We start from the raw sequence: 17,484 nt of genomic DNA, 5'->3' as shown, positions 1-17,484 counted from the left end.
GACACTTACTTACAGCTTACATAACAGTGTAAATTTGCTCTCCCCTCAAAATAACTCAACACACAGCCATTAATGTCTAAACCACTGGCAACAAAAGTGAGTACACCCCTAAGTTAAAATGTACAAATTGGGCCCAAAGTGTCAATATTTTGTGTGGCCACCATTATTTTCCAGCACTGCCCTAATCCTCTTGGGCATGGAGTTCAACAGAGCTTCACTGGTTGCCACTGGAGTCCTCTTCCACTCCTCTATGATGACATCACGGAGCTGGTGGATGTCAGAGACCTTGAGCTCCTCCACCTTCCGTTTGAGAATGCTCAATAGGGTTTAGGTCTGGAGACATGCTTGGCCAGTCCATCACCTTTACCTTCAGCTTCTTTAGCAAGGCAGTGGCCGTCGTCTTGGAGGTGTGTTTGGGGTCGTTATATTGGAAAACTGCCCTGCGGCCCAGTCTCCGAAGGAAGAGGATCATGATCTGCTTCAGTATGTCACAGTGCATGTTGGCATTCATGGTTTCCTCAATGAACTGTAGCTCCCCAGTGCCGGCAGCACTCATGCAGCCCCAGACCATGACACTCCCACCACCAAGCTTGACTGAAGGCAAGACACACTTGTCTTTGTACTCCTCACCTGGTTGCCACCACACACGCTTGACACCATCTGAACCAAATATGTTTATCTTGGTTTTATCAGACCACAGGACATGGTTCCAGTATATCCATGTCCTTAGTCTGCTTGTCTTCAGCAAACTGTTTGCGGGCTTTCTTGTGCATCATCTTTAGAAGAGGCTTCCTTCTGGGATAATAGTAATGCAGACCAATTTGATGCAGTGTGCGGCGTATGGTCTGAACACTGACAGGATGACCCCACCCCTTCAACCTCTGCAGCAATGCTGGCAGCACTCATGCTTCTCTTTACCAAAGACAACCTCTGGATATGACGCTGAGCATGTGCACTCAACTGCAAATTAGGGAAAATGGCAAATTGGGCTCAATTTTGACATTTTAACTTAGGGGTGTACTCACTTTTGTTGCCAGCGGTTTAGACATTAATGGCTGTCTGTTGAGTTATCTTGAGGGAACAGCAAATTGACACTTATACAAGCTGTACACCAGGGGTCTCCAAACTTTATAAACAAAGGACCAGTTTACTCTCCTTCAGTGCCGGTTCACACTGCCGCGACCACTAAAGTCGCCTCAGAAGGGGCGACTTCTAGCGCAACTTTTGGCACGACTTATTAGATAGACGACTTTGTACAACTTTGTATTTGGCCAATCAGAATATGATGTGTTGTGACCTAATTTCCTTTTCCTGTTTTTTTTTTTTTTTACTTCTTTCCTGTTTCCCATGTGTGCAGTGTTGTCTCTGTGTGTGTCTCATAGCTCAACTATTTGATAGCCATGTTTGCCTTGGCATATCAGATTTCAGCTTTTACAACAGCCGGTATGGCAGTATTACTTCAAGTCGCAGAGAGGAAACGCAGGATGAGGATGAGAAGAAGAAGAAGGCGATACTGGATCCATCCTATCATTCGTAATCGGGAAACCAGAGGGCAGTTCTGGGCCATGTATGCAAATTTGCATGCTCATGAGGACAAGTTTTTCAATTTTACTCGTATGTCCATGGAAAGGTAATTAAACTTTGTAAAATTAATTGTCGAATGTGTAAAAGAATATAGAGATATGTGCGTACAGCTAACATTGTCTAACATTTGCAATTTTTATTTTAGCAAGTGGCATATTTCTTTTAATATTTATTAAATAACATAAGAAATATAACATAAAATAACTTATAACAAGAACAACAAACTTAACTTAAAATAACTTTATAACAACAAGGTAATTTGAAAAAATAATAAAAAAAAAGAACTTTATAATTGTTGGTACGCATAGCTGGGCTCACTGCCTGACCCACTGCTGGCTGTTATGCTTGCCGTCTGGCCCTCATTTTGTGGCATTGTCGACAAGAATGGCGTTAAATATGGCCTGGCCGGTACTGGTGTTCCAATATTGGAACTAATCGGGGGGTGCGCGCGGATATGGCAATGTGCTCGACGATTGAGGGACATTTCCATATTCGTCGCGGTAGGGGTGGTATCTTGGGGGATAGTAGGTTCTAGGTGGTGGAGGGCAGAGTTGAATAAAGTACTCAAACCCATACTTGAGTAAAAGTACAAGTGCTCGATCAAAAAGTGACTTGAGTAGAAGTGGAAGTGCTCGATCAAAAAGGGACTTGAGTAGAAGTACTAAAGTATTCAACATTTTTTGTACTTAAGTATTGCAAGTAGTTTTTTAAAAAATTTTGCTACTCAAGTACTGAAAGTAAAAGTACCAGTAGTTTTGAAAAAAAAATTGCAACTCAAGTACTGAAAGTAAATGTACAAGTACTGTGTTATGTAGTTATTAAAGAAAGAAGTCAAAAGTTTGAACATCATATTGTTTTTTATTATTTCAAATGCAGCTTTTATTTATACATACAGTAGCATTTATTTTCGTATGCGCTGATAATACACATGTTTTGAGCTTCATGAAACCTGCCATCTACTGTTCTGGCAGTGGTAATTTTTATAATTGTAACTAGTAACTATGCAGCACAAAAAAAAAATATCGGAGTAGAAGTATTGAAATCATTGAAAAAATGTAGTGAAGTAAAAAAGTGGAAGTAGGAGAAAAAAATTGTACTCTAGGAAAGTACAGATACCGCCTTTCAGTACTTAAATACAGTAGTGAAGTAGTTCTACTTAGTTACTATACATCTCTGGTGGAGGGGTAGGTTGTTGATAATATTGCTCAGATGGTGGTGGTGTGGTGGGTTGCTGTGCGGCATGGTATTCAAGAACATCCATGATTTCTTTTTTGACCTGATATTGTTTTTCCGGTGGGACACGGGTAATCATGCCCCCGACCATGATGCCGAATCCATGATTCTCTGTCTTTAGATTCTTCAGAGTCTCCGTCAGCCCAGCCACTACCTCAGTGAAGCTTTCCAGGCACTCCTCCCCACTTGGTCCTGCTGGTCTTCTTCTAGGTTCACGCCTCCTCGCAGTGGTTGGTATTTGGCTGGGCCCAGCTTGCTCCTCCGTTGGCTCTGACTCCTCGGGCGGGGGCGGCACTTCTTCATCAACCTCTTGGCTGCCCTCTACTTCGCCAAGAGGTGCATTGGCCGCATTATCTGGTTCTTCTCTCTGTCCCTGTGCCTCACTTGGACCCTCCCAACTGGCTTGTGTCCTTGAATAAAAATGGAATACTTTTAGGCACACCATTCAATAATTCTAATCAACACCTTACAAACATTACAGATGTTAGCTCACTCTCTCAATGCCAGGAAGGGTATCAAAAATTCCAACTCCTCCACGTGGACATTGGGGGCCACCTTCTTAGCTGCAGATCCACTTCTCTGGTCACTTAACCCCTTCCACCGTGTTTGTATAACTTGCACTGAAAAACAAAACAAGAAACATATAATGTATTTTGTCTTTCAGGTACCTTGCAACAGGACATTCCCTTGTGAGTTTACATTATCAATTCATGGTGTGCAAGTCGACACTCAGCTACATTATCACTGAAACCTGTGAGATTATGGGATGTGCTGAATGGAATTGTAATGAAAAAGATGACTGGAAGACAATAGCCCAATGTTTCTGGGAACGGTGCAATTTCCCAAATTGCCTTGGAGCTATACACGGGAAGCACATCCGTGTTGTTAAGCCAATTGGTAGTGGAAGTCGTTTCTTTAATTACAAAAAGTTTTTCTCCTTTGTTTTGCTAGCAGTGGCTGACGCAAACTATTGCTTCGTCTACATAGACATTGGATCCTATGGAAGCAGCTCTGATTCCCGTATTTTTGCCAATTCTACTTTTGGCAAAATGCTACAAGACAATCAGCTACTTATTCCTCATAACTGTCCCTTACCTGGGACTGATGAACCCCCGCTACCTTATGTCTTTGTTGGAGATGAGGCGTTTGCTTTGGGAGAACACCTAATGAGGCCTTACTCCAACCGTAATCTGAGTACACCCAAAAACATTTTCAATTATAGGCTAACCAGGGCAAGAAGGGTGGTGGAGTGCACTTTTGGCATTCTGGCCAATAAATGGCGCGTACTGCACACCCCTATTGCTTTGAACTTAGAGAACGCAATAACTGCAGTGAAAGCAGCTTGAGTGCTCCACAATTTTGTAAGACAACAAGATGGGTACAATTTTGAGGATTCTCATCAAGATGATATGGAAACAGCGCAATCGGCTCCTGTTCGTGGATCCATTGATGGTGCCACAATTAGAAATACATTTACCTCTTTCTTCATGTCACCGGCTGGTGCAGTAGAATGGCAAATGGAGGTTGTTGGATCCTAAAGGAAATATATTTTTGGATGCTGGGGTGTATAGATTTAGGTTATATGGCCTGTACTGCATGTGTATAACTGTATATGTTATGCTATTCTCTTTGTTTAATAAAAATTCCATTCTGATTGATAAAATCATTGTCTCCATATATATATCCTATCATTGTCCACCAGTGCCAGTGCCACGTAGCAGTGTCCACCAGTGGTACGTATCAGTGTCCACCAGTGAAACGGCCACGTAACAGTGTCATCCTGTGCCACATAACAGTGGCCACTAGTGCCACGGCCACGTAGTAGTGTCCACCACTGCAAGTGCCACGTAGCAGTGTCCACTAGTACCAGTGCCACGTAGCAGTCCAGTGCCACGTAGCAGTGTCCACTAGTGCCAGTGCCACGTAGCAGTGTCCACCAGTGCAAGTGTCAGGTATCAGTGTCCACCAGTGCCAGTGCCACGTAGCAGTGTCCACTAGTGCCACGTAGCAGTGTCCACTAGTGCCACGTAGCAGTGTCCACTAGTGCCATGTAGCAGTCCAGTGCCACGTAGCAGTTTCCACTAGTGCCAGTGCCACGTAGCAGTGTCCACTAGTGCAAGTGCCACGTAGCAGTGTCCACCAGTACCACGTAGCAGTGTCCACTAGTGCCAGTGCCACGTAGCAGTGTCCACCAGTGCAAGTGCCACATAGCAGTGTCCACTAGTGCCACGTAGCAGTGTCCACTAGTGCCAGTGCCACATAGCAGTGTCCACTAGTGCCATGTAGCAGTGTCCACTAGTGCCAGTGCCACGTAGCAGTGTCCACTAGTGCCAGTGCCACGTAGCAGTGTCCACTAGTGCCAGTGCCACGTAGCAGTGTCCACCAGTGCAAGTGCCACATAGCAGTGTCCACTAGTGCCACGTAGCAGTGTCCACTAGTGCCAGTGCCACATAGCAGTGTCCACTAGTGCCATGTAGCAGTGTCCACTAGTGCCAGTGCCACGTAGCAGTGTCCACTAGTGCCAGTGCCACGTAGCAGTGTCCACTAGTGCCAGTGCCACGTAGCAGTGTCCACCAGTGCAAGTGCCACGTAGCAGTGTCCACTAGTGTCAGTGCCACGTAGCAGTGTCCACTAGTGCCACGTAGCAGTGCCCACTAGTGGCAGTGCCACGTAGCAGTCCAGTGCCACGTAGCAGTGTCCACTAGTGCCAGTGCCACGTAGCAGTGTCCACTAGTGCCAGTGCCACGTAGCAGTGTCCACTAGTGCCAGTGCCACGTAGCAGTGTCCACTAGTGCCAGTGCCACATAGCAGTGTCCACCAGTGCAAGTGCCACGTAGCAGTGTCCACTAGTGCCACGTAGCAGTGTCCACTAGTGCCAGCACCACGTAGCAGTGTCCACTAGTGCCAGTGCCACGTAGCAGTGTCCACCAGTGCCAGTGCCACGTAGCAGTGTCCACCAGTGCCACATAGCAGTGTCCACTAGTGCCAGTGCCACGTAGCTGTCCAGTGCCATGTAGCAGTGTCCACTAGTGCCACGTAGCAGTGTCCACTAGTGCCACATAGCAGTGTCCACTAGTGGCAGTGCCACATAGTCCAGTGCCACGTAGCAGTGTCCACCAGTGCAAGTGCCACGTATCAGTGTCCGCCAGTGCCAGTGCCACGTAGCAGTGTCCACTAGTGCCAGTGCCACCTATCAGTCTTCATCAGTGACAGTGACTACCAGTACCACCAATAAGTGTCCATCAGTTCCAGTGACTTCCTGTGCCACCAATCAGTGTATATTAGTGCCAGTGACTACCAGTGCCAACAATAAGTGTCAGTGTCCATCAGTTCCAGTGACTTCCTGTGCCACAAATCAGTGTATATTAGTGCCAGTGACTACCAGTGCCAACTATAAGTGTCCATCAGTTCCAGTGACTTCCAGTGCAACCTATCTGTCCAACAGTGCCGACAATTAAGTGCATATTAAGTTCATATTAAAGAAGAAATGAAAAAAGAAGTTCAACTTACATTTTTCCAGACGCTCTTCAGGGGACAGCATCTCCCAGTCCTCCACAACAATCTGGGCTATCTCCAGCCACGCTTTATCCCTTTTCATATGATCTTTATAGTTTGGATGATTGGTGGCATATAGAACTGGCCGCTGCTTGACCTGCCGGATCAGAACTTCATTGTCCACCATCTTGCTACCAATGACATCACGCTGTCTTCTGGAGGACATATTTCTTCAGAGCTCGCAATTCAAGTGAACAAAGAGAAAACAAGCATGGAAGAGCAATGCTTAGATAACGTGTATGGGGGAGGTGTAGGAGTGGCTGAACTGTGGAATGTCTAGCTCCACACTAGAAAATAGATAAGGATGCTAATTGAGGTCACTCCCATTAAAGACAAACCATCTTTTGTCTGTTTGTCCAGAAACTGAAAAAGAAACAGAGCATTTATCTTATAATTTTTAGTAGCACATGCCTCAAAAGACGCCCAAAAAATGCCCGATAAATGCCTGCAAGAAAAAAAGCCAGGTGGAGAGAAGCCGTATTTATGTTCTAATAAAAATTTTAAGAAAAATGCTAATTTTTTTCTGGTTCCGGACATGCTACAGAGCTGAAACTTCACAGGTACACTTTTTAGACCCCCCAGACACTAAATCAAAAAAAAAGTCATGCCTGCCTCCAAAAATGCCCGATAAATGCCTGCAAGGAAAAATGCAAGGTGTAGAGAAGCCGCATTAATGTTCTAATAAAAATTATAAGAAAAATGATAATTTTTTGGGGTTCTGGACATGCTACAGAGCTGAAACTTCACAGGTACACTTTTTAGACCCCCAGACGCTAAATCTAAAAAAGTCATGCCTGCCTCAAAAAATGCCCGATAAATGCCTGCAAGAAAAAAAGCCAGGTGGAGAGAGGCCGTATTAATGTTCTAATAAAAATGATAAGAAAAATTATAATTTTTTTGGGGTTCTGGACATGCTACAGAGCTGAAACTTCACAGGTACACTTTTTAGACCCCCCAGACACTAAATCCAAAAAAAGTCATGCCTGCCTCAAAAAATGCCCGATAAATGCCTGCAAGAAAAACGGCAAGGTGGAGAGAAGAGATATTAATGTTTTAATAAAAATTATAAGAAAAATGCTCTTTTTTTTTCTTGTTCAATACCATTTTTATGGAAAGTCGGATCACAAGTCGGATCACAAGTCGTGTCAATTAAGATAAGGAGGCGACTCCCATTGAAGTATATGGGACAAGTCGGATCACAGGTCGCCTCAAAGTAGTACAGCACCCTTTTCTGAAGTCGGAGCGACTTCGGTAGTGCCAATTAAGACGGCACTGATTGATTAACATTGCTTTTGTCATGTCAAGCGACCTGGGGCGACACAAGTCGCCTCATAAGTCGCCCTAGTGTGAATGGGCTCTCAGACTTTAGGGGGGCTGGACTGTGGCCAGCGGGAATAGAAAATTTTCTAGGCATCAGTGGGAGTAAACAGTGCCCCATCTTTGATATAAGGGGGAGGAATAGTGCCCCATTGTTGGTGCCAGTGGCAGGAATTCTGCCCCATTTTTAGTGTCAGCGGGCAGAATAGTGCCCCATATCAGTGGGATAAATAGTGCCCCAAGGGCCAGATAAAGGCAAGCAAGGGGCCGCATCTGGCCCCTGGGCCGCAGATTGGAGACCCCTGCTGTACACTCACTACTTTGTAGCACAGTGTAATTTATTCAGTGTTGCCACATGGAAAGATATAATAAAATATTTATAAAAATTGTGAGGGGTGTACTCTTTTTTCTGAGATAATGTGTATATATATATATATATATATATATATGTATGTGTGTGTGTGTGTGTGTGTGTGTGTGTGTGTGTGTGTGTGTGTGTGTGTTTCTGCATTTCTGGGTATCAGAGCAGATCGGCAGGTCGGGCGGACTTGATGTCCGCCGATACCCAGCGATCATTCTGAGTACAAGCAGAACGACGGTCTGCCTATGTAAGCAAGGCAGAACGCCGTTCTGTCAGTATGGAAGACATTGATCCTGTGTTCCTGCAAAGCAGGGACAGGGATCTACGCCTTTCCTTAGGAAAATCACATCCCCCACAATGAGAAAATACTGGTTAGACCCCTTCCCAGCTAGTGTCATTAGTACAGTGACAGTGCATATTTTTAGCACCGATTACTGTATTAGTGTCACTGGCTCCAACAAAGTGTCACTTATGCCTCGTTTCCACTGAGTGGATCGGTTTGGCTCGGTTCGGTACGGTACGCTAATTTGAGTGTTTCCATTATGAAAGTGGCCCATACAACCGAACCAAACCGCACCATTCCTGGTCCTGCTTCAGATGTAGGGCCATAGGAAATGGTACGGTACGGTTAGGGCGGAGCTACTGGCGTCACACGATAGATTCCACTGATTGGCGGACAGGAAGACTTCAATGCTCACATCAAATGAAAGAGCATTTGGTGTAAACCCCGCATGGCCCCTGGTGGCCCGACTTGCAGTGGAAACGCTCACCTGAATAGACCGGACCATTCTAACCCTTCCAAACTGTACCGACTCGAACCGTTCCGCTCAGTGGAAACGAGGCATTAGTTATCCAATTTGTCCGCCGCAATATTGCAACCCCCCTATAACTCGCTGATTGCCACCATTATTAGTAAAAAAAAAGCAAAAAAAGTAAGCAGTAATGTTTGGGCCTCACTTAGCAACATCCTAGTACTATTCCAGTCATGCTTTGGGAGATATGGAAATAGCCTACACTTATAGAAGGGTCATTATTTAACTTTAGTCAGAGCTGCACAGTTTGGTTTATATCTACTAACACCCCTTACCTGCATAGGCAGTTTTTTTAGTAAAAGTGAACTAACCCTTAAAAAAAAAAAAAAAAAAAGTTCCTTTCTTTTAATAGCTACACGCAAGGATTGTAGCAGTTCTATAGAAAGACTTTTGTGTCCAGGTTTCTCTCACATTTCTCTGTATTCCATCTACATTTATTACAGGAAATAAACACTTCTCCCAACAACCAACAGATTCCACAGGCCACTTTCTCTTTCAACATACTGCCTTGTTCACCGCCAGATTGTGTTACTGCAGCTGGCGGCAATGCAAGGTTTAGCACACAGAATCCCCGGCACTGTGGCTCTCCTCAATGATAAACTCCAGTTTAAGAAAATACTTGGCAGAGCTGTTCAGTTTTCTAAATGCAATCTAGAAATTTGTCTTCGTTGCTGAAGCTCGTTGGGTTCACCAGTAAGCACATTGGTCATCTCTAAAGGCCTTATAGACATGGGCTTCAGAGCAGAGTAATGGGTGATGTCCGGTAAAACCGCTGCAAACACGTGCTAAATTGTTGCCAGGTTTTGGGTGTAGGCCAGTGTGCATGAAGCCCTATGCTGGTCCCACCAGCCATACATACACTATATTACCAAAAGTATTGGAACGCCTGCCTTTACACGCACATGAACTTTAACCACTTTACCATCGGAGGATTTTGCTGTCTTACGTCCAGGCCACTTTTTGCGTTTCGGCGCTGTGCGAATTTAACTGACAATTGCGCGGTCGTGCAACGCCATACCCAAACGAAATTTACGTCCTTTTTTTACCACAAACAGAGCTTTCTTTTGGTGGTATTTGAACACCTGTGTGATTTTTACTTTTTGCGCTATAAACAAAAAAAGAGCGTTTATTTTGAAAAAATAATATTTTTAAAATTTTTTTATATGAAATTCCCCCCCAAAAAAATGTAAAAATCAAAATTTTTTAAAATTTTTGGCCAATTTGTTTTTTTGCTACCTATGTTTGGTAAAAAAAAAATCACAATAAGCGTATTTTGATTGGTTTGCGCAAAAGTTATTGCGTTTACTAAGGGAAAGATTTTTCTCATTTTTGGTGTTTTTAATTTTAACGCGTAATGGCTGCGATCTGCGATTTTTTTTGCGAGACTGCGACATTGCGGCGGACAGATCGGACCCTTACTGACATTTTTGACACTTTTGGGGGTACCAGTGACATTACTACAGTAATCAGTGCTATAAATATGCACTGTTACTGTAAAAATGACACTGGCAGGGAAGGGGTTAATTTTATTGGAGAGGGAGGGGTTAATGTATGCCTGGTGCTTACTGACGTGTGGGGGGGAGGTGACTGAGTGACACAGGGACAGATCGCATATGTTCAGCTATGCTGAACACTGCAATCTGTCACTCCTTGTCACTAAGGAGATCTGCCCGCTCTATTTACACAAGCGGGCGGATCTCCAAACTAGATTCCCCGACGATCGGGGAAGAGCAGCGACAATCGCCGCAGCTCCTCCCTTGGCCCGACTCCCGCTGTGACTGAAAACAGCGGGAGCGCGCCTCCGGCGGCGCGCGAGCGCCGCCTACAGGGGGAGGATAACGATAACGAACCACTTTGCCGCAGTACAGTCAATGTGACTGGTCGGTAAGTGGTTAATGGCATCCCAGTCTTAGTCCGTAGGGTTCAATATTGAGTTGGCCCACCATTTGCAGCTATAACAACTCAACTGACCATTCTTCCAGAAGCGCATTTCTGAGGTCAGGCACTGAGAAAGCCTGGCTTGCAGTCTCCGCTCTAATTCATTTCAAACCTGTTCTATTGGATTGAGGTCAGGACTCTGTGCAGGTCAGTCAAGTTCCCCCACCACAAATTCGCTCATCCAGGTCTTTATGGACCTTGCTTTGTGCACTGGTCCAAATCATTTGGTGGAGGTATGAGTGAGGGGCCGGGCTGAGTCCCGCTGTCTGTCTCAATGCACACCGCAGCGGGGCTCAGGTGCGAGGACGCATGAGTGGAAGCGGCTTCCCATGGGGGCACTGGACAGAGGGGAGGGGTCTGGAGCACTGGTGGGTTTGCGACTGCTCTGTGCAATATTGCACAGAGCAGGTAAGTATAGATATGCTTGTTATTTAAAAAAAAAAAAAAAATAATTACCTTTACAATCATTTTAAAACACAAATCCAGGAACTGCAAAAAAAAAAAAAACTACCTTGGAGTGGTTCCCCACAAGGGTTAAATACTTGTTAACTTTAGGTGATGAGGAATAAGCTAGAATATTTATTCGTCTATGCGGCAGGCTCCCTTCACCAATGTGACTGGTCTCCTGAAGCCTCTACTCCAAGGCACTCCGGGACACAGTTGCATGATGATGTAATCAAGAATAATGCAGGGCCAACAGGCCTGCATCGTACATGAGGACAGCGAGGGACTGTTCATATGTTGGGGAAGGAGAGCAACAGAGCCTACCAGAGCGAGGGGTAAGGTAGGTATTACAAGCTTGTAACCCTTGTGTACTTCAAGCGTATTGTTTTTGTAATTCCAGGAGCTGAGCTGTAAAGACTAATTCCAGACCCCTCAAAAGTGTGTTTTGCAGCATACAAGCACTTTTTCCAGGTAACTGTTGCTCTACGTTAAAAGTTGGCCCCAATGCTGGCTTTACAGGCCCATGTCCTAAACTAAAGGCAAATTGCTGAGGCACCTTGACCATTGACAGCAGTTGCCCATCTGGTCACTTACAAGCCAGATATCCTGGTATTCAAAAGGATAGTACTGCTTACAGCAGAGGTACAGGGATCTTTGAGGAAGTTCAGAGGGTTGCAACGCATCAGATGGGAGGAGCTTATGTGACTTTAACGTTATCATACCGGAAGTACCTGGAGCGCCATCTTGTTTGTGCATTTGATCTCCTATCACATTGTGAGTGCATTTTTAACTTGTTGAATAAAATGTTTATGGTATTACACTATGGAGTTTTCCCTTTACCTATGGAATGGCCTGCATTGGAGTCATGTATAGAAAGAGGTGGGAGCCATTGTAATTCTTGTTTGATGAATTGATGAAGAGTCTGCAGACTGTCAAAAGGGTAAATGACCCGTATCAAAGAGCGCTGTTTGACCTCCTATCTATATGAGTAGTGGGGTCCATCTTAACAGGCGAGAGTACATTTAATGTGCCTTGGTGTTGGTAGTTCACAAATATATGGAGATTATGGAAGCCACGATGGATAAGCCCCGGTTCACACTTCTGCGTGTGCGGGGTTCGCATGTAATGTCGGAGCCCACTGCTCCGACATTACATGCGATCAGCTGTGCGGTGCGAGTTTAGCCATACAGTTTGTATGGCTAAATTCGCATCGCACCCGCAGCAAACACGCACAGGAGGCATTTTTGCTGCCGCATCAGGATCGGATCGCACAGCGGTTCACACTTGTGCGATCCGATCCTGTGCGAACTGCACGATCGCACTGCGATATGCGATCAAACTGGGGGTGTCGTTAAGATTACATTGACACCCCCAGCGTATCGCATATGGCAGTGTGAACTGCCGGGGGTGCGTGTGCGATGAGGGAAAAGGCTGCGAATTCGCAGCCTTCCCGCATCGCATATATGTGAACCGAGCCTGACTCTTAAAGAAACATTTCTTCTATATAAAAAAAAATTGGACTTTGTTTGCTTTGAAGGATTGTTTTTTTGATGAATGGGACTGTCTTTGTTTAAAAATTGAAAGATTATACTTATTTACTTATCACTTGCTGTATATGGTTTTAAAACACAACACAGTATTATTTATATTATGTTTGGTTTAGTTATAAGTTTGTCATATATTGCTTAAGTTTGCGGTGCGGTTTTTAAAACCTATGGAAACCTATTTTTTTTTTTTTTTTAAATCATACTTACCTAGGCCTGATAGAGCCGGCAGGGGACAGATGCTGCAACACTGAGAACCGAGCGATCTAACTCCGTTGATTGCGCGGTTCTCACAGCTTTCTGAGTAGAGAGCTGCTGACCGCCTGTCGCAGCTCTCTGCCTTGCCCCCCCCCCCCCCCCCGAGCTCACTGGAGAGCTGGGCTGTGGAGGGGCACAGAGGCTGGCTCAGGCTCTCAGCAGCTCACTGAGTCACTGAGAGGCTGAGCTGGGTGCCAGTCCAGGCATGTGGGTGGATCCTGACTTAATTGTTGCGATCTTGACTGGCTCTGTGATGTCAGCAGACAGCGGACTTCAGCCCGCTGTCTGCTGAAAAGTGGTCACAGTAATGCAAAACAAACTGCACTCCTGTGATACATAGGAGAAGTACAGCCAAATGAGCTTCGACTGTGCTTCTCCTTTAAAGGACATGTTTCTCAAACACTGCACCAAAAATGCATCGCGGGTGCTTTTTTGCCATGTTTTTACCACGTTTTCATTGCTTTTAATGAAAAGGTGCGTATTTGGTGTGTTTTATTTTAGCTCCCCAAACATGCTCCAATGATGCTGCAAACATGATTTTTTTCACCGCAACAGAAGCACACCACCCGTGTGAGCACATTCATTGATTTTAAAGAGACTTATTTTTCTTGAGCTTTTCAGTCGCTTTTTTGAACGCAAAAGTGCTTGAAAAACTGGGTTGACTGGGTTGATGGTGGTACCTGGAACTGATGAATGAATGGTCACACTAGGGAACAGTACAGCATTAGCATCAAACTGAAGTTGAGTAGGTAATCCTCCTGTGAATACAGAGCATGTATACAACACTACAGTGCATTTTTTACTTTTCCCAGTCAGGCTGCAAAGTGCAGCAGACAGACGTTCTGACACTGCACAGTTGCAAGGTTTCCAAAGCAACGTTGGCAGTCTAGTGTCCCGCTGTCCCCTCTTCCCTGGAGTCAGACTTTTCACAGAAACGCTTTGATTAGATAATTCACAAGTCAGCACGGCCTGCAGCAGCGGCTAATCTGAGGTAAAACATATGTAAAGGCCCGGGTCTGCGGGCCTCCCGCTGCTTAGGAATGGTGCAGGATGATATCCCCTCAGGGACAGCCACAGAGCTGACTTCCTGCACACAGAAAAGCCTTCAGAAGGGGCCGGTGTATGACTTTAAATGGTCATATGTTATATTTTTAATACCCGCTCAGTGCCAAAATGGGCCCCACCACGTGTAAACAGCACATGTAACGGGCTCCAGCGTCGCTCCTAATATTTACATCGTGTTAACCCCTCCATCTCTAGAAAAGATAAAGAGACATTCTGACAGAGCATGTCATCCCAAACACGTGACCTTATTAATCACTTCAGCTCCGGAAGGTTTTACCCCCTTCCTGACCAGTATATTTTTTGCAATACAGCACTAACAATTGCGCGGTCGTGTGACGCTGTACTCCAAAAAAAATAAATAAAAATGTATGTCTTTTTTTCCCGACAAATAGAGCTTTCTTTTAGTGGTATTTGATCACCTTTTTATTTGCATAGATTGGAACGGGTGGCATTAAAATAAATCGGTTTTGACTTGTTATGAGACTTTGTGTTGCAGGTCGCATCACAAGTCGCACAGAGCCTTACTGATACTGGTTTGCTGTCTCCCGTCATCTACACCAGATTGCAAAGGAGAACTAAGAACACCTTAGGCCTCATTTACACATAGACCATGTTGACTGCCAGCCATGGAAAAATGCAAAACACGGCAAAACTGTGCTGCGATTTTGCTGTAATGTTGCCGCGTTTTGCAGCCGGCGGTCAAAACGTTCCTATGCTGAACGCCATTCTTCCGTGTTCCGGAGAGGAAAGTTGAATCTTCCCTAACCACGGCAGCTCCTAAACAACCCTGAAAGCCTATGTTTACATGGACATATAGGCTTTTATGGAGTTGAGTTTAGGAGCTTTGGCAAAAAAACGCCAATAGCTCCTACCGAAACTCAACTTTAGAAACTGTAGTGTACATGAGGCCTTAGTCCTGCAACGCTTTCCTGGGCCTGGCTGGGTCCAGCAATTTACCTTACAGATTTCAGGTATGGTCTGAAACTCTGCACAGGAAAACCTTTTGAAATCCTCTGTCCTCTGCTCCCCTCCCATACCCCCGCAGCAATAATCTTCCAGTTCAGCTGGGGTAATATTAGGGATCGACCGATTATCGGTGGGGCTGATTATCGGAAGTCGATATTTACTTTTTTTTTTAAGTATCGGTATTAGTGATCGACCGATTATCGGCAAAGCCGAGATATCGAGGGCTGATTCGCACTTTCCCCGATATATCGGAATCAGCCCCTGAGGTCACCGATATTGCCGATATTTTGGGAAAAGTGCTGCACCGGAGTGATGCCTGCAGCTAGAGGCAGCACTCCGGTACCGGCGTCCATGGCCGACGTTCGGCTGTCTTGTAATGGCAACCGATGCGGCCGAGAAGCCACTCAGCTGTCATTACAAGGAGCGGGAGGGGACGCCCCCCCCCCCCCCTCCGGCCGCCTTACGCGGCTCGCCCCTCCTGCACGGCCGCCGAAGACCCAATCAAAGCCGCATTCGTCTCTGATTGGGTCTCCATGTAAAAACCCAGAAGTGATGTCAAGACATCACTTCCGGGTACTTGGCGCCAGATTAAAAAAAATTGACATCCACAACAGCCAAACTTGGCGTTTTGAATGCTTTTAAGTGCAGAGGAGGGGTTTGGGGTCTTTTAGACCCCCAGATCCCTCCACAAGAGTACCTGTCAAGTGATAAAAAAAATAAAAAAATAAAAAAATGTTAAATGTACGAAAATATCAGCCAATACCGATATGCAATGGCCAAAATATCGGTATCGGCAACGAAAAACCGATATCGGCCGATCACTAATCTATATTGGCCACAAACTTGCCGATATGACCGATATTGCTTCAAGTGGTTGTATCAGGGTTATGTCTGCAGCTACAAGCATCATCCCAGTACTGTTTTTTAGAGCAGACTGTGGGCTTTCTTGTAATAACAACCGATGCGGCTAAGCAGCCGCTCGGCTCTTATTACAAGCAGTGGGAAGGAACGTACCCCCCCCCCCTCCCCTTCACTTCGTCGCTCCGCCCGGGTCTCCCGTCCCACCGGGAGGCCTGAGCGACCAGCCGGCACGTACGCCGGCTGGCTGAAGACCCGAACAAAGCCGGAATTGGCTCTGATTGCGTCTCCGATGTAGTAACCCGGAAGCATCTCTTCCGGTTACTAAAGCCTTAAAGGCGCCAGAGTTTAAAAAAAATTAAAGTATTTAAAACAGCCAAACTTGGCGTTTTGAATGCTTTTAGGTGCAGAGGAGAGGTTTGGGGTCCTATAGACCCCATAACCCTCCATAAAGAGTACCTGTTACGGCCTATTACTGTCACAAGCGATGTTTACATTTCTTGTCACAGCAAAAAAAGTAATCAAAGATTTTTTTTTTTAAAAGGAGAGTATAAAGATAAGAACTTTAATGGTGCAGAATACCGGCACCTAATATCGGCTAACGGCCTGAAGGGTGGCTGGAAAATCGGTATCAGTATCGGCCCCGAAAAGACTAGATCGGTCAATCCATAGTTAATATTGCCAAGGGACCTGACACAGGCACTCATCAAGAGTGCTGCCTATGCCAGCCCCCGTCTTTCATTCATAAAAGCTGTACTATAGGTAGGAGTCGACCGATTATTGGAGCGGCCGATATTCACATTTTTCAAAAAAATCGGTATCTGTCAGAAACTTACCGATATTACCGATATTGGTCAGACCTCCTCCCCCTGTCCCTGTACAGCACTTGCTGCAGTCCCTGCCAATCTCCGTCAGCGGTGTGGCCTGCAGCAGAGAGATGACTTCTCTCACTGCCCACCTCGTTCCACCCCTATATCAGTGCCATGAAGGCTGCTCTTGATAGAGCTGCAGCAGCGGGTGAGCAGAGAGATAGTTGCATCATCTCTCACTGCCGCCCGCATGTGGAAGTTTACCCACTAGTACGCTGCTGGGGAGAGGCTGCCAGAAGTAGTGTAAGTAGTGATAAGGTGCATATGGGTGGCAGGAGACAGTGGCAAGTGACATGCTGCATCTGGTGGCAGGTGATGTTGATGTAGAGAATATTGGCACCTGATGTCAGCTATCGGCCTGAAAGGCGGCCGAAAAATCGGTATCGGCCATGAAAAAATTATATCGTTCGACTCCTAACTATAGGGTCCAGAAATGAAACGCTATCTATGAATGGAGGTCACCTCCTGCAAGATTTTCATTGATAGATGCTATAGCAAATCTTTTATGAATGGAGAGGGCTAGAAGGGTCGGGCATAGATGGCATTCTTGATGCGAGTCTCTTACAGGTACCATGGCTCTATTAACCCCTACAGCACTGGAAGAATACTGCTGTGTTGGTATTGGAGAGGGCAGAAAGGGTCCGGCATAGTCGTCACTTTTGATGAGTGCCCATGACAGG

The 17,484-nt window shown here is 45.5% G+C and overlaps 2 protein-coding genes and 1 pseudogene across 4 annotated transcripts in view; 2 read left to right on the top strand and 1 right to left on the bottom strand.

The window, feature by feature from the left end:
- The window catches only part of LOC309545966 (sialidase-3-like), a 452,583-nt gene that overhangs the window by 71,221 nt on the left and 363,878 nt on the right, over positions 1-17,484 (top strand). The window lies entirely within an intron of this gene.
- ARHGEF17 (Rho guanine nucleotide exchange factor 17) overlaps positions 1-17,484 on the bottom strand; it is a 419,270-nt gene that overhangs the window by 255,522 nt on the left and 146,264 nt on the right. The gene's annotated exons all lie outside the window — the stretch shown is intronic.
- LOC309546751 lies at positions 3,528-4,355 on the top strand (annotated as a pseudogene). Its single transcript has one exon. The product of its transcript is annotated as an uncharacterized misc_RNA (transcript).

Source organism: Pelophylax lessonae (genome assembly GCF_965119305.1).
Source record: "Pelophylax lessonae genome assembly, chromosome: 2".
NCBI classification, from domain to species: domain Eukaryota; kingdom Metazoa; phylum Chordata; class Amphibia; order Anura; family Ranidae; genus Pelophylax; species Pelophylax lessonae.
This window is presented reverse-complemented; position numbering and strand designations above follow the sequence as displayed.